This window comes from Triticum aestivum, chromosome 3D, assembly GCF_018294505.1.
Source record: "Triticum aestivum cultivar Chinese Spring chromosome 3D, IWGSC CS RefSeq v2.1, whole genome shotgun sequence".
Lineage (NCBI taxonomy): Eukaryota > Viridiplantae > Streptophyta > Magnoliopsida > Poales > Poaceae > Triticum > Triticum aestivum.
The window spans coordinates 349394806-349411073 of NC_057802.1; the positions used below are offsets into that span (position 1 = coordinate 349394806).

The 16268-nt window shown below is 52.5% G+C and overlaps 1 pseudogene; it reads left to right on the forward strand.

Annotated features, from left to right (window-relative positions):
* LOC123076292 (uncharacterized) overlaps positions 1 to 15623 on the forward strand; it is a 131163-nt pseudogene extending 115540 nt beyond the window's left edge.
* The last annotated feature ends 645 nt before the right edge of the window (positions 15624 to 16268 follow it).

A 16268-nucleotide genomic window follows, 5' to 3' on the forward strand; every position in this document is an offset into this window, starting at 1 on the left:
CGCCCGAACGCCACCATCGCCATGACTGCGACCTAGCCACGGCCACCGTGCCCCTCCCACAGTCCCACTGTGTCCCCGAGGATCACCGCCCTCCGCTACCTTGACTGTCGCAACGTGTGGGAGCCCGGAGCCACCGCAGCGCCCACGTCATCACCGTCTTCCTCCTCTGCTCCGACGAGCTTCGCCGCCGATTCCGCCGCACCGAGCCCTCCTCGAGCACGCTTGAGCACATCTGCAGGAGCACTGTGAGCCCCGCCCCCTTTCCCCCTCTCCTCGCGCTTCTCTTCTTGCCCCGTAGCTGCTCCCACCGTCGTGCCCGAGCTCGTCGCCGCGGTGGTGCTCCCCGCCATGGCCACGGCTCGCAGAGCTCGCGGCCGACCACCCCGCCATGCTCAGCACCTCCGCCCGCGCCCACTGCACGCGCCCGCTACTCCTCCCGCTCCCCCTGGCGCCGTCCTCGACGGACCAGTGCTTCAGCCGCCGCCGCGAGCTCGTCTCTGGTGAGCTCGTCGCCTCCCGCCTACTGTCGACTGCGGCAGTGGATGTGCGCGAGCACCAGCCGCCCGTAGAGCCGCTCCGCGCGGCAAGCCGTGTCCCGAAGCCCCATCGCCGTCGAGCGCCCGAAGGCCACCGCCGCCCGTGCTCCACGCCGACGCCGTTTCCGGCCGCCCCGGGGCCGGCCACCACCGCGGTTAGCTGCGGCTCGCCGCTCCCGTTCGAACGGCGTCGGCCGCGTCCATTTTGGCCGCCGAACGGTGAATCCCGACGCACGGCCGCACCCTCCACCGCGTTTTGGCTCGCCGGAGCCAACTCCGGCGCCGGCCACCGACGTGGCTGGCCTGGGGCCACCCCAGTGCCACTACCAGTGGGCCCCGTGGGTCCCAGTTGACTGGGTTGACCCAGTCAACTGCTGACTGGGCAGGCCCCAGCCACTGACGTGCGGGCCCCACCGCTTAATCCTATAACTAAAACATTTTAATAATTAAAACTAATTAGTTTAGTTGATTAGACAATGACAGGTGGGGTCCAGTAGTTAACTAATCTAAATTTAGTTAGTTTAAACTTCTATTAGTCCATTGTCTATGACAGGTAGGACCCACTGGTCAGTTTGACCTGGTCAGCCGCTCTGTTGACTGCTGAGGTCATCATCACGTCATGCTGACGTCATATTCCTTTTCTGTTAAATTAAATAATTCCAGAAAATGATTAAATCTTTAGAAATTCATATAAAATAATCCGTAACTCGGATGAAAATACTTTCTACATGAAAGTTGCTCAGAACGACGAGACGAATCCGAATACGTAGTCCGTTTGTCAGCCACACGTTCCTAGCATAGCGAACATGGAACTTTCCCCCTCCGGTCCGTCTGTCCGAAAACGCGAAACATCGGGAATACTTTCCCGGATGTTTCCCCCCTTCGTCGGTATCACCTACTGCCGCGTTAGGACACACCTAGCACCGCTCATTGTCATGTCACGCATCGTCATGCTTATGTTTGCATTGTATTTACTGTTTCTTCCCCCCCTCTTCTCTCTGGTAGACTACGAGACCGACACTGCTGCTGCCCAGTTCGACTACGGAGTTGACGACCCCTCCTACTTGCCAAAGCAACCAGGCAAGCCCCCCCCCCTTGATCACCAGATATCGCCTATTCTTCTCTATACTGCTTGCATTAGAGTAGTATAGCCTGTTACTGCTTTCCGTTAATCCTATCCTGATGCATAGCCTATCCTTACTACTACTGTTGTTACCTTTACCTGCAATCCTACATGCTTAGTATAGGATGCTAGTTATCCATCAGTGGCCCTACATTCTTGTCCGTCTGCTGTGCTATTCTATCAGGCCGTGATCACTTGGGCGGTGATCACGGGTTTATACTTATATACTCTATACATGACACCTGTGGTGACTAAAGTCGGGTCGGCTCGTAGGAGTACCCGCAAGTGGATCTTTGTGGCGGAGCGACAGGGCAGGTTGAGACCGCCTAGGTGAGAGGTGGGCCTGGCCCTGGACGGCGTCCGCGGTTACTTCAACATAACACGCTTAACGAGTTCTTGGTATTTGATCTGAGTCTGGCCATTTGGTCTATACGCACTAACCAGCTACACGGGAACAGTTATGGGCACTCGACGTCGTGGTATCAGCCGAAGCTCTTTTTGACGTCAGCGACGGAGCGGCGCGCGCCGGATTGGACTGGAACGCCACTACGCTAGGTCTGCTTCCGGCCGCCCTCGCAACGTGCATGTGTGCAATGGGCGATGGGCCCAGACCCCTGCGCGCATAGGATTTAGACCGGCGTGTTGACCTCTCTGTTGAGCCTAGGTGGGGCTGCGACGTGTTGATCTTCCGAGGCCGGGCATGACCCAGAAAAGTGTGTCCGGCCAAATGGGATCGAGCGTGTTGGGTTATGTGGTGCACCCCTGCAGGGAAGTTTATCTATTCGAATAGCCGTGTCCCTCGGTAAAAGGACGACCCGGAGTTGTACCTTGACCTTATGACAACTAGAACCGGATACTGAATAAAATACACCCTTCCAAGTGCCAGATACAACCCGATGATCGCTCTCTAACAGGGCGACGAGGAGGGGATCGCCGGGTAGGATTATGCTATGCGATGCTACTTGGAGGACGACAATCTACTCCCTTGTACATGCTGCAAGATGGAGACTGCCAGAAGCGTAGTCCTCGACAGGACTAGCTATCCCCCTCTTATTCTGGCATTCTGCAATTTAGTCCACTGATATGGCCCTTTACACATATACCCATGCATATGTAGTGTAGCTCCTTGCTTGCGAGTACTTTGGATGAGTACTCACGGTTGCTTCTCTCCCTCTTTTCCCCCTTTCCTTTCTACCTGGTTGTCGCAACCAGATGCTGGAGTCCAGGAGCCAGACGCCACCGTCGACGACGACTCCTACGACACTGGAGGTGCCTACTACTACGTGCAGCCCGCTGACGACGACCAGGAGTAGTTAGGAGGATCCCAGGCAGGAGGCCTGTGCCTCGTTCGATCTGTATCCCAGTTTGTGCTAGCCTTCTTAAGGCAAACTTGTTTAACTTATGTCTGTACTCAGATATTGTTGCTTCCGCTGACTTGTCTGTGACCGAGCACTTGTATTCGAGCCCTTGAAGCCCTTGGCTTGTATTATGATGCTTGTATGACTTATTTATGTTTTAGAGTTGTGTTGTGATATCTTCCCGTGAGTCCCTGATCTTGATCGTACACATTTGCGTGCATGATTAGTGTACGGACAAATCGGGGGCGTCACAAGTTGGTATCAGAGCCGACTGCCTGTAGGAACCCCCCTTTACACACTCCTTGGCCGAGGTCGAGTCTAGACATTACAAAACTTTTACTAACATGGCTGTGTGTCTTACGGGCCCACGTCGCCATTGGGTGGTACTAGGTTCTTTTACTCCTCGACCTTTACTCTGGGACTCTGAACTCTCTTCTACTCGGGTTAAACGAATTTAGTAACTCTAACACTAGGATCCCGTGACCGCATTCACCCCAAAGTTGGATAAGCCATAGTTATTTCTTAGAATAGTATTTTGAACAATTCACACACTGTCATTTGACTCCTTTGAAACGTCTTTGCTTTCAGATGGAACCCACGAGGCAGGTCGTGCGCCACACGACGGCCATTGGTGCCTCGGGATCACCTGCTGTGCTAGCTGAGATGATGACCTATCTGGGTTATCGCTGGCACCCTGAGTACACCGTCTACGAGGACTACCAGGACTTTAACTAGGAGCAGTACCGTGCCATCGTCCACCTCTACTCGCGGGAGTATGACTCCACTACTGTGCTGCACACCGCTCATGGTGTTGGTGTGACCATCGATATGGCTGTCCACGATGCTGCCTATGTTGCTCTGACACGTCTTCGTGGAGAGTATCGGGAGTTGGACACCTCCCCTTTCAGGCACATTGCTATCGCATATGATGTTGGTGCGGAGGGATACTATACTGCTGCCTACTCCACTGTCACCCGAGAGCCCTTCTACCATCAGAACCTGGTTCTGCATGCTGATGGGCTGGATCGAGCTAACCGAGCTCTTCGCCACGAGTTGTACACCACCCGTCAGCACCTTTACCGTGCTCTGACGCTGCTGCACCCCTTTGTCCGATCTAGGGAGCTGCCCCGTTCTGCGATCTACCCAGCCAGGACTGTGATGCCCCAGGGTGTCGGCTGGCCAGATGTGGGAGGCCACTCTCCCGCACTTGGTCCTCTTCTGCCACCTGAGCGTTAGGTTCTGCACCAGAGTATTCGCGGACCCCAGGTTGCTGACGTGGAGTTCCCGATGCGACACTACCAGCTTTCAGGCTACACCTACCTCCACAGTACCTCTTGGGACTGATGTAGGCTTGCTTGTTAGTGTTAGATGCATTCGTCGCGAGCCTGTGTGCCGCCTATGTTGTTTTAGTCTATGTACTGAACTCTGTGTACTGAACTCTGTGTGCTGAACTCTATGCATGACCACTTTTGTAAGTTATGCCAACAACTATGTAGTAGCTATCGTGCTTCTTTCATTATGCATATTTCATCATGAATGATTCTTGTCTTTGCAAATTTGTCAATGCTGAACTACCCCTGTTATATATTAGCAGGATGGTTAGACCAAGTGGTCATGGTAGTGGTGGCAATGCCCCACCACCACCTGAGTACATGGCTGGTATGATCCAACAGTTCGAACTGAACCGCCAATTCATGGAAAATATGATGGCTCAGTTTCCTCGCCCCAATATGGACCAGCAACCAACCCCAGTAACTCTGCAGGATTTCATGCGCCTCAATCCAACTGTGTACCGCAGTTCAACTCAGCCTCTGGATGCTGATGACTGGCTCCGTGACATCACCTATGAGATGGAGTCTGCCGATGTAGCCCCTGCCAGCTATGTCACCTTTGCTTCCTTCTTCCTGAAGGGACCCGTAGCTCAATGGTGGGACAGCCACAGGCGTACTCTGGTAGCTGGAACAATCATCACCTGGCCAGACTTCCAAGCTGCTTTCCGTGCCCGCTTCATTCCTCAGGGAGTCATGGACTGGAAGAAGCGTGAGTTCCGCAACCTCACCCAAGGCAACGAAACTGTTGAAGCTTATCAACGGGAGTTTCTGGACTTGTCTCGCTATGCTGAAGAGGACATTGCAACTGATGCACGCAGACAGGAGAAGTTCCGTGATGGCCTTCAAGCTGACATCAAGCTCGCACTTCTAGTGCATGACTTTGCTGATTTCGCCACCTTGGTGAACAAGGCCATCAATGTCGAAACTGGTCTGCAGGAATACCAGAGCTCTCACAGGCGCAACCGTGACACGGGCTCATCTTCGGGCCCGCCCTCACAGAAGCGTAAGATATGGATCCCGAACAACATGTACCGTCCAAATGCATCTGCCCCAAGGCAGACCTATGCTGCACCTCGTCTGCCCCCACCACCATCTAGGCAGTCAAGACTTCCAGCTCCACCACCCCAAGCTCCTGTTCCCACTCCCAATAATGGTTTGTGCTTCAGGTGTGGTCAACCAGGACACCGTGCTAGAGAATGCAACCAGAACCAGAATCAACTGGCCCTTCCAGCAACTAGCCATGGAAGCAACCAGCCCCGCAGCAACAAGGCCAAGTCTTATGGTCGTGTTCATGCCAACCACGTTGATCTCAACGAAGCTCAAGACCAGCCTGCTACCGTGATGGGTACACTCCTCGTAAATTCAGTACCAGCATCTGTTTTATTTGATACAGGTGCTCACATTCATTCATGTCAGAAGATTTTGCATTCATGCATGGCATTAGAAGCGAAGACATGAATGCTTCACTATTAGTACACACCCCTGCGGGCCAATGTCGAACCTCCATGATTTGCAACGACGTCCCCGTTGAAATCGAAGGACTGGAATTTCTTGTCCCTCCCATCGTACTGAAGTCCTGTAGCATTGATCTCATTCTGGGAATGAATTGGTTAAAAGCGCATACTGCTTCAATCGTTTGCACCACTAAGACCGTCCATCTGCTACACCCTTCAGATGAAATAGTTACTTACCAAGCCCATCTGGTGCAAAATGCCGAGGCAAGGCTCTATGCATTGAATGCATTGAACGCTGCACCACTCGAGGGCATTGAAAACATTCCCGTCGTGCGTGAATTCCTCGATGTCTTTCCTGAAGAACTTCCAGGGATTCCCCCTGCTAGAGCTGTCGAATTCATCATCGACCTGAAACCAGGAACCACTCCTATAGCCAAGCGACCCTACAAGATGCCGCCGCATGAACTCCTTGAGCTTAAGGAGGAAATCGACAATTCTCTTCGCAAAGGATTCATTCGCCCAAGTTGCTCTCCTTGGGGAGCACCTTCTCTCTTTGTCAAGAAGGATGGGACAAACCGATTAGTTCAAGACTACCGTCCTATAAACCAAGCTACCATTCAGAATAAATACCCTCTTCCTCGGATCAATGATCTGTATGATCAACTGGCGGGTTCATCAGTGTTCTCTAAGCTCGACTTGAGGCTGGGTTACCACCAGATCCGTGTTCGCGAAGAGGATATCCCAAAGACCGCCTTCGTGACTCGATATGGTTCATACGAGTACACCGTCATGTCTTTCGGTTTAACCAATGCTCCAGCCACCTTCTCTCGTCTGATGAACTATATATTCATGGATTACCTCGACAAGTTCGTTGTGGTTTATCTGGATGATATCCTGGTATTTTCCAAGAACGAAGAAGAACATGCTGAGCATCTTCGACTTGTGCTGGAAAAGCTACGAGAGCATCAACTATATGCCAAGTTCTCCAAATGTGAATTCTGGCTACCCGAAGTAACCTATCTTGGGCATGTCATCTCTAAGGATGGTATTGCCGTCAACCCTGAACGAGTCCAGGCTATCTTTGATTGGACTCCTCCCAAGAACGTTAAGCAAGTAAGAAGTTTTCTCGGTCTCGCCAGCTATTGCCGTCGATTCGTCGAGAACTTCTCCAAGATCGCCAGGCCTCTGACTAACCTGTTGCATAAGGGCGTCAAGTTCCAATGGACAGACAAATGTCAGGAAAGTTTCCAGGCACTCAAAGACAAGTTGACTTCTGCCCCAGTTCTAGCTCCACCTGATACTAAGAAGGACTTCGTCATTTACTGCGACGCTTCCCGTCAAGGATTAGGCTGTGTCCTAATGCAAGACCGCAAAGTGATTGCTTATGCCTCTCGGCAATTGCGCCCTCACGAAGAGAACTACCCAGTTCACGACCTTGAACTTGCTGCTGTCATTCATGTGCTGAAACAGTGGCGACATTACCTTCTCGGTAATCGTTGCGAGATCTTCACTGACCACCAAAGTCTGAAGTATCTGTTTACTCAGCCAGACCTGAACCTCCGTCAACAGAGATGGATGGAGCTTGTTGCAGACTTTGACTTGGGTATTTCCTATACGCCAGGCAAGGCTAATGTAATGGCTGATGCCTTGAGCCGCAAGTCTTACTGCAACCACCTCCAGGTTCACAAAGTTCAGCCCTCGCTTGTTGAAGAATTTAGGAAGCTGAACCTCCATATTGTTCCTTCGGGTGCACTCGCTCCCCCACCTAAGGAGTTTCGCAAGATGAACCTCCGTGTTGTTTCCCAGGGTTCCCTCAATACCCTGGCCGTCGAACCAGATCTCTTGGACTCCATCAAGAGACTACAAGGATATGACTCTGAAGCCCACAAGATTAAGCGCTACCTCGTAGAAGGAAAGCCCTCATTCTTCACTATTGCTGAAGATGGCACTTTGTACTTCAAGGGCCGCCTAGTGGTGCCATGTGCAGAGAAAAACCTGGATATGACACAGGAAGTTATGAAAGAAGCTCATGATACGCCTCTATGTATCCATCCTGGTAGTACAAAGATGTACCAAGACATCCGTCAGAGATTCTGGTGGTCTAATATGAAGCAAGACATTGCTCGTTATGTTGCTGAGTGTGACGTTTGCCGTCGTATCAAAGCAGAACATCAAAGGCCTGCTGGAACTCTGCAACCTATCTCTATTCCTGAATGGAAATGGGACCATGTTGAGATGGACTTCGTCACTGGATTTCCCAAATCACCGAAAGGTAATGATGATATTCTTGTCGTCATTGACCGGCTTTCCAAAGTTGCACATTTCCTAGCAGTCAAAGAAACGATCACTGCTAGTCAGTTGGCAGCGCTCTAAATGTCCAGGATTGTTTCACTCCACGGTATTCCATTGGTTATCAGCTCAGACCGTGGCAGCTTATTCACTTCAAGATTCTGGGCAAGTTTCCAAGAAGTTATGGGAACTCATCTGTCATTCAGTACTGCGTTTCATCCTCAGTCGCAAGGGCAAGTTGAACGCGTCAACCAAGTTCTCGAAGACATGCTTCGAGCTTGTGTTATTTCCTTCGGCAAGAAATGGGAGGAATCTCTTCCGTATGCTGAGTTCTCTTATAATAATAGCTATCAAGCTAGTCTGAAGATGGCCCCCTTCGAAGTGTTATATGGACGAAAGTGCCGAACCCCTCTGAACTGGTCAGAAACTGGGGAACGTCCACTCTTCGGTCCGGATATTATCCAACATGCCGAAGAACAAGTCCGCATTATTCGTGAGAATCTCAAGACTGCTCAGTCACGTCAGAAGAGTCAGTATGACCGTCATCATAAAGACATGGTCTATCAACCTGGCGAAAAGGCTTATCTTCGAGTCACACCAATGAAGGGTGCTCACCGCTTCGGAATCAAGGGCAAACTAGCTCCTCGCTATATTGGCCCATTCACTATTCTGGAAAGGCGTGGAAAAGTGGCATACCAACTGGAGCTACCGCCGAACCTTTCTCAGGTTCACGATGTTCCATGTGTCACAGCTCCGCCGTTGCTTCAAGGACCCAATCCGAGCTGTGGATCATGAAGTGCTCGAATTGCAGCAGGACCTCTGCTACAAGGAGCATCCGGTCCGCATTCTCGACCAAGCTGAACGCCACACACGTCAGAAGGCGATCAAGTTCCTCAAAGTCCAGTGGTCGCACCATTCTGAAGATGAAGCCACTTGGGAACGAGAGGATCGTCTGCGCGAAGAATACCCCGCACTGTTTCCTTCTACCTCCTAAATCTCGGGACGAGATTTCTTGTAGTGGAGGAGATTTGTAGCGCCTGGATAATCATGCTACAGTTATCCCACGCTAATCATGCCACGTCACCTCTGTTACTGTTGCTAACCTCACAGTGATTCGAAACCGTTCCAAAATTTAAATTCTAAAAAGTGGCAAACACCAAAGTTTTCAAAAGTCAAAACAAAAATGTTCGGTGGGTGCCAGATAAGGCATAGTTAATTATGGTGAAGTAAACACATTTTTAGAAAATGCCTAAATATTTTAAAATGATGTAAAACAGAAAAGAAAATAAATAAAAAGAAAAGAAATGCAAAAAGAGGAAGAAAAGGAACCCCCCTGACCTCCCTAGGACTTAGTCATCTGGGCGGCCCAAACCAGTAGCCCACCTCCCCCGGTCGCCTCCCTCCTCCCTGTTCACCCGACCCAGCGACCGCGCTCGCTGGTCGCCGCCGAACCCTCTCGCCGTCCCCGTCGGGTCAGGGATAAGGGCGGCGCCCTGCATCCCCTGGCCCCCTGGCCCCACTCCCCCTTGACGCCCCCCTCCTCCCTCTCCGATCCCCTTCCCCACCTCGCCCGAACGCCACCGTCGCCATGACTGCGACCTAGCCACGGCCACCGTGCCCCTCCCACAGTCCCACTGTGTCCCCGAGGATCACCGCCCTCCGCTACCTCGACTGTCGCAACGCGTGGGAGCCCGGAGCCACCGCCGCGCCCACGTCGTCACCGTCTTCCTCCGCTGCTCCGACGAGCTTCACCGCCGATTCCGCCGCACCGAGCCCTCCTCGAGCACGCTTGAGCACATCTGCAGGAGCACTGTGAGCCCCGCCCCCTTTCCCCCTCTCCTCGCGCTTCTCTTCTTGCCCCGTAGCTGCTCCCACCGTCGTGCCCGAGCTCGTCGCCGCGGTGGTGCTCGCCGCCATGCCCACGGCTCGCAGAGCTCGCGGCCGACCACCCCGCCGTGCTCAGCACCTCCGCCCGCGCCCACTGCACGCGCACGCTACTCCTCCCGCTCCCCCTGGCACCGTCCTCGACGGGCCAGTGCTTCGGCCGCCGCCGTGAGCTCGTCTCTGGTGAGCTCGTCGCCTCCCGCCTACTGTCGACTACGGCAGTGGATGCGCGCGAGCACTAGCCGCCCGTAGAGCCGCTCCGCGCGGCAAGCCGTGTCCCGAAGCCCCATCGCCGTCGAGCGCCCGAAGGCCACCGCCGCCCGTGCTCCACGCCGACGCCGTTTCCGGCCGCCCCGGGGCCGACCACCACTGCGGTTAGCTGCGGCTCGTCGCTCCCGTTCGAACGGCGTCGGCCGCGTCCATTTTGGCCGCCGAACGGTGAATCACGACGCACGGCCGCACCCTCCGCCGCGTTTTGGCTCGCCGGAGCCAACTCCGGCGCCGGCCGCCGACGTGGCTGGCCTGGGGCCACCCCAGTGCCACTGCCAGTGGGCCCCGTGGGTCCCAGTTGACTGGGTTGACCCAATCAACTGCTGACTGGGCAGGCCCCAGCCACTGACGTGCGGGCCCCATCGCTTAATCCTATAACTAAAACATTTTAATAATTAAAACTAATTAGTTTAGTTGATTAGACAATGACAGGTGGGGTCCAGTAGTTAACTAATCTAAATTTAGTTAGTTTAAACTTCTATTAGTCCATTGTCTATGACAGGTAGGACCCACTGGTCAGTTTGACCTGGTCAGCCGCTCTGTTGACTGTTGAGGTCATCATCACGTCATGCTGACGTCATATTCCTTTTCTGTTAAATTAAATAATTCCAGAAAATGATTAAATCTTTAGAAATTCATATAAAATAATCCGTAACTCGGATGAAAATACTTTCTACATGAAAGTTGCTCAGAACGACGAGACGAATCCGAATACGTAGTCCGTTTGTCAGCCACACGTTCCTAGCATAGCGAACATGGAACTTTCCCCCTCCAGTCCGTCTGTCCGAAAACGCGAAACATCGGGAATACTTTCCCGGATGTTTCCCCCCTTCGTCGGTATCACCTACTGCCGCGTTAGGACACACCTAGCACCGCTCATTGTCATGTCACGCATCGTCATGCTTATGTTTGCATTGTATTTACTGTTTCTTCCCCCCTCTTCTCTCCGGTAGACTACGAGACCGACACTGCTGCTGCCCAGTTCGACTACGGAGTTGACGACCCCACCTACTTGCCAGAGCAACCAGGCAAGCCCCCCCCCTTGATCACCAGATATCGCCTATTCTTCTCTATACTGCTTGCATTAGAGTAGTATAGCCTGTTACTGCTTTCCGTTAATCCTATCCTGATGCATAGCCTATCCTTGCTACTACTGTTGTTACCTTTACCTGCAATCCTACATGCTTAGTATAGGATGCTAGTTATCCATCAGTGGCCCTACATTCTTGTCCGTCTATTGTGCTATTCTATCGGGCCGTGATCACTTGGGCGGTGATCACGGGTTTATACTTATATACTCTATACATGACACCTGTGGTGACTAAAGTTGGGTCGGCTCGTAGGAGTACCCGCAAGTGGATCTTTGGGGCGGAGCGACAGGGCAGGTTGAGACCGCCTAGGTGAGAGGTGGGCCTGGCCCTGGACGGCGTCCGCGGTTACTTCAACATAACACGCTTAACAAGTTCTTGGTATTTGATCTGAGTCTGGCCATTTGGTCTATACGCACTAACCAGCTACACGGGAACAGTTATGGGCACTCGACGTCATGGTATCAGCCAAAGCTCTTTTTGACGTCAGCGACGGAGCGGTGCGCGCCGGATTGGACTGGAACGCCACTAGGCTAGGTCTGCTTCCGGCCGCCCTCGCAACGTGCAGGTGTGCAATGGGCGATGGGCCCAGACCCCTGCGCGCATAGGATTTAGACCGGTGTGTTGACCTCTCTGTTGAGCCTAGGTGGGGCTGCGACGAGTTGATCTTCCGAGGCCGGGCATGACCCAGAAAAGTGTGTCCGGCCAAATGGGATCGAGCGTGTTGGGTTATGTGGTGCACCCCTGCAAGGAAGTTTATCTATTCGAATAGCCGTGTCCCTCGATAAAAGGACGACCCGGAGTTGTACCTTGACCTTATGACAACTAGAACCGGATACTGAATAAAATACACCCTTCCAAGTGCCAGATACAACCCGGTGATCGCTCTCTAACAGGGCGACGAGGAGGGGATCGCCGGGTAGGATTATGCTATGCGATGCTACTTGGAGGACGACAATCTACTCTCTTCTACATGCTGCAAGATGGAGACTGCCAGAAGCGTAGTCTTCGACAGGACTAGCTATCCCCCTCTTATTCTGGCATTCTGCAGTTCAGTCCACTGATATGGCCCTTTACACATATACCCATGCATATGTAGTGTAGCTCCTTGCTTGCGAGTACTTTGGATGAGTACTCACGGTTGCTTCTCTCCCTCTTTTCCCCCTTTCCTTTCTACTTGGTTGTCGCAACCAGATGCTGGAGTCCAGGAGCCAGACGCCACCGTCGACGACAACTCCTACAACACTGGAGGTGCCTACTACTACGTGCAGCCCGCTGACGACGACCAAGAGTAGTTAGGAGGATCCCAGGAAGGAGGCCTGCGCCTCGTTCGATCTGTATCCCAGTTTGTGCTAGCCTTCTTAAGGAAAACTTGTTTAACTTATGTCTGTACTCAGATATTGTTGCTTCCGCTGACTCGTCTGTGATCGAGCACTTGTATTCGAGCCCTCGAGGCCCTTGGCTTGTATTATGATGCTTGTATAACTTATTTATGTTTTGGAGTTGTGTTGTGATATCTTCCCGTGAGTCCCTGATCTTGATTGTACACATTTGCGTGCACGATTAGTGTACGAACAAATCGGGGGCGTCACAAAGGCCTAGCCTATCAAAGACTAGCATCTTCAAGCAGCTCCAAGTATCTTGCATCATGTAGAAGAGTAGAGAACAACATTTTAATATTAACAAGTATGTAATAGAATAAAGCCAAGAGATCCTTCCTCGACTCCCTGCGAGAAAGCAATCCCGGAGCCACATATCCATCACATATCAAGTATCCATTTCTAGTTGTATAAGATCAGGATACAAGTCTGAACATCCATTACCGTGGACATGGTATTTGAATATATATCTTCCCTGCAGGGGTGAACCACATTACCCAACACGCTCGATCACTCTGGTCGGACACACTTTCCTGGGTCATGCCCGGCCTCGGAAGATCACACGTCGCAGCCCTACCTAGGCTCAGCAGAGAGGTCCCCGCCCGTCTACATCCTAAGTGCCCTGGGGTCTTGGGACCATCGCCCATTGCACTCCGGGTCGTTGTGCGCAGGGTGGATACCAGCACCGCCTTGGATGGCCAGCACGAACCGACCGTGCCGCCATGCTGAACTGGATGTCTGACAAAGTTTCGGCTGATACTGCAACATCGAGGCCCATAACAATTCTTGTGTGCTGGTTAGTGCGTAAAGGCCAAAGGCCAATTCAGAACAAATACCCAAACATGTTATTGCATTATTAAAAAGAAGCGACGTCTGTCGGGACAGGTCCGGAGCTATCACCCCTCCTGGGTGATACCGCTAAATAGCCAGCCGCCGCCGTAACTCCTCGGGTGCTCTCCGGGCCCGCCCGACTTTCACCAATGTCTCAAGTAAAGTCAAGGTAACCGTGTGTCCAAACATCAAGGGGAAAACCCAAGGAACCACCCTCGAAGGATTCCACTCGATGTAATCATCAAGGTGAACGTAAGAGGAACCACCCTCGAGGTTCACACTTGAGGGGTTGCACGACAGAGTCATATTGGGAATGGTGAAGGAGGAACCACCCTCGTTGACCACAACCGAATAGCTACACTACAGAGATCTCATCAGGAGTGACGTATGAGGTTCCACCCTCGGCACTTGATGGTAACTCTGCAGAGTCGAGCAACAAAAGGGGCGTGATGTGATGTGAGGTGTCGGGCTCTGGTCGTCGATCACGTTGATCGAGTCATCGATGATGAAGCGGGGGCAACAAGGACAAGGTGGGGTCTCTGATGGATCACTATCCAACCTATACTAAGAAGTTGAGGGTAAGCAGGTAAGGTACAACAGTAGGTACAAAAGCAGGCTATGCATCAGAATAGGGGCAATCAATTACAATAGCAAAATCTAATGCAAGCATGAGAGAATGGAATGGGGGATATCGGGATGATCAAATGGGGGCTTGCCTGGAAGCTCCGCTGAAAGGGAAGAAGGGTCATCGTCAACGTAGTCGATCACAGGGGCATCAGCAGCGGTCTCGGGGTCTACCACGGAGAGAAGAGGGGGAAGAAACAGTAAATTTAATGCAAACAAATGCAACACAGACGCATGACAGCGGTAACACGCAGGTCTAGGGGTGTTCTAACGTGGTGTTACACAATACCCGCGAAGGGGGAAAACATCCGGGAAAGTTTTCCCGAAGTTTGGCATTTTCGGATAGCTGGAACGGAGGAGGATAGTTGCAGGTTCGCTATGCTATGCATAGCCGGATTCGTCTCGAAATTCTGAGCAACTTTCATGTACAAAACTTTTTCATCCGAGTTACGGATTATTTTATATGAATTTATTAAAGATTTAACAATACCCTGAAAATCCCTGAAATTCTACCAAGTCTGAGAACTTCACAGGTTTAAACATCACTTAGCTGTTTTCCAAAGGCAACAACTACTGTTCTGTAGCTCGTATGATTTTGTGCCTTGTATTAATTATGAGCATTTCTCTGCGGTCTACATGTTAGTATCACTTTCATCCATATTAAAGTTTACTTGCTTGATCATCAACAGCTCTAAAGTAGCTATGAAAATAAAGCTGTTTTTTGGCTTTTCTGTTAATAGAACATAGAACTTTGTGATTTTCGTAGGAATTAATCCACTCACTATCTGAAACAGGTCCAATGGAACTAAATGAAGCTTGTTACTTCTACATTACGTTCATATAATTTTACCCATGTTAAGACTTGTCTAATCGCTATTTAGGGGTTGTTTAGAGGGCTAGTCACTGTATAATCACAAAAGCTACCTAGTAGCCGCTACAATAACTAGTAGTACAGGCAGAGCAATGATGGAAAGAGCCGTGGCTCGGGCGTTGCAGGCGTGTGAGGCGCAGAGTGGGGAAGGTCGTGCGAGCAGAAGGCAACGGCGGGCTCGGGGATACGCGGGCGGAGCGCGGCGGCAGCGGAGCAGCAGTAGAGGCCGCGGGGAGCGCCGAGCGCGTCGATGGGTGCGGCCTTCAGCAGCATTGGCAGCAAGGCAGCAGCGGTAGCTCCGCAGCAGAGCAGCAGTGGCAGTTAGCAGGTTCAGGGCAGGGCGCAGCCAGGGAGTGCCCCGGGGCGGCAGCTGCACGGCGGCTAGGGCACGGGCGTGGCACGCGGCCACGCGGACGGAGCGGGGCCAAGGCAGGTACGGACGCGCGGGTGCGAGGTAGCGCGCGCGAACGAGCTCGGCTGGGCGCAGTCGAGCGGCGAGAGGCGAGCAGCGGGGCACAAGAGCGGACAGCAGCGCATCAGCATCGCAGCAACAGGAGCAGCTACTGCACGTACGCGTACGCGTAAGCGGGAGCTCGGACGAGCTCGGGGACGGCAGCCTACGGTGCAAGAACGGGAGGGGAGAGGAGGTGCTCGCCGAGCAGTTACAAGGTGGCCCTTTGGTGGCTTAGTAGCTGGTGGAGACGGGCTCGATGGCGAGCGTACATGGCCACCCCGCTCGAATCGAGGCTTATAGTCGATGAGGAAGAGGACAGCGGTGCTCCTGGACTTTGCGCGGCGACGAGGGATGGCCGGCGGCCACGGGATCGATGTCGGCGTAGCGATGGATTAGCTCGGAAGGAGGAGATCTGGACGAGGAGGAGAGAGAAGGAGTGGGTAGCGAGGGGCAAGTGGGGTGCGGGGAATTGAGGAGGCGGAGGGTTTGCCCTTATCCCCTCCCCCTCGACGCCAGCGAGGTGGTCGGGCAGAGCCCGCCCCTGTAGCGACCGAGATAGAGGAATAGGAAGGGAGGGGGGAGCAACAAGGAGGGCAAGGTGGGCAGGCTGGGTCAGTCTGTTGGGCTAGGCCCATTGGGAGTCGGGGGGTTTCTTTTTCTTCTTTTCTTTTTCTTATTTTTCTTTTTATAGTTTTAGTTTTCTTTTATTTTTGAATAGAAATTAGCTTTATAAAATATAGTAACACCACCTAAATTGGTTTTACTAATTATACCAC